The 3,169-nt window shown below is 42.9% G+C and overlaps 1 long non-coding RNA gene across 1 annotated transcript; it reads left to right on the top strand.

Moving 5' to 3' along the window:
* Positions 1 to 212: 212 nt before the first annotated feature.
* Positions 213 to 2,884, top strand: LOC132540258 (uncharacterized). The gene is made up of 2 exons (XR_009551465.1): positions 213 to 288; positions 2,016 to 2,884. It is a non-coding gene; the product is annotated as an uncharacterized LOC132540258 (long non-coding RNA).
* The last annotated feature ends 285 nt before the right edge of the window (positions 2,885 to 3,169 follow it).

The raw sequence follows: 3,169 nt of genomic DNA, 5'->3' as shown, positions 1-3,169 counted from the left end.
GTCACTAGTATGTGTTAACTCTCTAAGTAATTAGAGTTTGTTTAAAGTTTAAGGAAAAATTTAGTTAAACTGAATTTGGTTTAGAGATCCTGGTCATAGAAATTGCTACAGTAGGTTAAAAAGGTAACTTTTAAATGTATGTTCTTTAAAATTCAAACAGAGTCTCTCAAGTTAGGTATCACACACTGAAGATGTGTCTCTATCACTTGTGTGGAAAATGACAGAAAGGTTATTGACATGTAAACGTTTTAAAATACCTTCTCAACTAAAGAAGTAGAACTGGCTTAGGTGAGTGAAAAATAACACAGTGGTTATATTACTGGTATATCTGTTTGTTAAAAAGACCTTCTAAAATTACATAGAGATGTATAGGCAAATTCTGGTCATTAGACTGTCAGTTTTGGTAAGCTCTTAATCTGGTTTTGTGTATGTCTTACTGGTTACAAATGTACGAGTACAGCAGTGATACCCCTTCAATCATACTGCCAGGTTCTCTTAGGGGGTCTCCAAGAGGCAGTAAAATGGCCCACAATTTTCTCTAAGGTAAATAGAATGACACTAAATTTGGCCTTTTGTTGCTCAAATCTGCCCCAGGTGTTAAAAAAAAGTTACAGAAGACAGAAAGATTTTAAAGAAAAGCTGAGAGATTGCTCAGAGGGTTTTTAAGAAGTTGGTAAATGTTTTGACATTAGACTTTGGAAAGAAAGAAAGGAAAAAAGAAAGAAAGGAAGAAAGAGAAAGTTGGGGCAGTGCCCAGAGGGAAAAGGAAAGTCAGAAAATTGGGGCTAAGGGAAGAGAAAGATCAGTGATGTTACTGCAAAGAAAAAGGACACTGGAAGAAAGGCTGTTTTATCAACAAGCCATTTAGACTGCTGGTTGATGAACTTAAAGGCATAAGCCGGGGAGTGCTGACCCAAAAACTTGGGCCATGGCACAGACCCGTTGCCTATTTGTCAAATATTGGACCCTGTAGCTGCTGGATGGACAAAATGCCTGAAGACAATAGCACCTGTGGCACAGCTGGTAAGGAAAGCAGACAAGCCATCACCGGGGCAAGTCCAATGCCCACCTAACCTGCTACCAAGTTCTGTTCCTAGACCAGCCATGAGTGAAATTCAGTGCTGCCACCAGCCTGAACCCTGCCACCCTGATGTTGGAGACGGATCCTGAGGCTCCCTACAAATGCATGACTGCCAAGAGGTATGCCTTTGCTACATGGCGTGTGCATGGAGCATGTGGGGAGAGAAGATTCCTGACTCCCACCAGGAAGATGATCCAGCAAAAGAACCTACTGGAGGCCGCATGGACCCTGCAAGAAGCAGCCGTGACCCATTGTTCCGGACATCAGAAAAGAAACTAGAGGGCAGATGAAGCCACTTGTGCAGCTACACAACAAGCAGGGCCAGCCTTGACATTGATTCTACTAGGCTCCCTGCTTCCAAAGGACCCTGGATACAGTAAGGAGAAATAAGATGGGCAAGAGATTAGGACTAGAGACTAAATAGATTTTACAGAAGTAAAATCAGAGACTTTTGGGTATAAGTACTTGCTGATATTTATAGACACATTTTCAAGTTGGATAGAGGTTTAACCAATAAAGTCTGAGGGGGCATAGATGGTGAGCAAGAAAATTTTAGATAAAACAGTGCCCAGGTGGAGAGTTCCCTCTCACCATTGGTTCTGGTAAGCAGACATTCACTGTTTTTGTGTCTCAGTTAGTGACCCGAGAAATGGGAACAAATTGGAAATTTCATTATGCTAACGAGTCCCATATCCCTGGGCAGGTAGAGAGATAAATTAGACCTTAAAGGAGACTTTAACTAAATTAACCCTTGAAACTGGCAGGGGATGGGTATCGCTCCTGGCTCAGGCCCTTCTGAGAGTACACTGTTTCCCATTGTAAACAAACTGTCTCCCTTTGAAATGGTTTTTGGCAGACTGCTGCTGTCATGATCTGTGATGCTCTTGTCTCTGATCTATCCCACAACAGTTACCAAGTTCTTACAGATCTCCAGCCTATATTGCAGGACAATTAGAATGCTGTGCTACAAGCCTTTGGGAAGGACCCTGTCACCTGCTGCCTGCTCCACAAGGCACACCCAGTGAGAAAGACCTTATATTGTGATCCTGAGTACACCAACTGCTGCAAAGGTTGCCGGAAAGTGCCACTAGATTCATCACATTCCTTTGAAGAGGACAGTTGCTGATCCCACTGACCCAAAAAGAAAAAAAAGATGAAGATGAATCAAAGATTTGATTCTCGGCTAAGACAAGTGGGGAATGTAAAAGGCAGTAGCCTTGAAATTCCCTTTTTATGCAGTTGTTTGTTAAGTGCTTTTAGTATGAGTTGCTTGTAGTATGAGGTGGAAAATTCCTTGCCCCTTCCCCCTTGAATAAGCAGGACCTAATCAGTGAAGGCCACCCATTGTTCGAAGGACCCTGCCTGGGGACAAGCCTTATCAGGACCTCATCAGTGAAGGCCACCCATTGTTCGAAGGACCCTACATGGGGACAAGCCTTATCAGGACCTTTGAACAGACTTTGTGGTGTGCTGTCTACCGGATGGGTGGTCATAGCCGATGGCAGGAGGATGTGCCTGGTTGAATTCTATTGGTTGTGTGATCTTACTATATTTGAAACTAGCCCGCGCTTTGCTTTGAATGGATCATGCTTTTGCTAAGTTTGAAATGATTGGATCTTGTGTTTGCTATAGCCTGTTATTGGATGTAGGTTGATAAGGTGATGTGCTCCCCCTCCCTGAGTGTAGTCTGAATTCCTATAAATTGTATGGTTTGAGCCCTGTTCGGGGTCGAGCTTGGTAGACTAACACCAGTTACCATCTCGGCCCGGATTGCAATTCGTCAATAAACATCTTTGCTTCCTTACAGTGGATGGTGGTTTGATTTATGCTCGCTAACAAAAAGGAGAGTGAACTTCAAGAATTCTTCAGGACAATTCCTCTCCTGAGGATATATCCTAAGGAACCCAACACACCCATCCAAAAAGATCTGTGTACACATATGTTCTTAGCAGCACAATTTGTAATAGCCCAAACCTGGAAGCAACCCAGGTGTCCAACAACAGATGAGTGGCTGAGCAAGTTGTGGTATATATACACAATGGAATACACTACTCAGCTGTAAAAAATAGTGACTTCACCATTTTCAGC

The sequence above is a fragment of the Erinaceus europaeus genome, chromosome 9 (genome assembly GCF_950295315.1).
Source record: "Erinaceus europaeus chromosome 9, mEriEur2.1, whole genome shotgun sequence".
Classification (NCBI taxonomy): domain Eukaryota; kingdom Metazoa; phylum Chordata; class Mammalia; order Eulipotyphla; family Erinaceidae; genus Erinaceus; species Erinaceus europaeus.
Note: the sequence above shows the minus strand (reverse complement) of the source record. Positions and strands in the feature narration are given on the sequence as shown.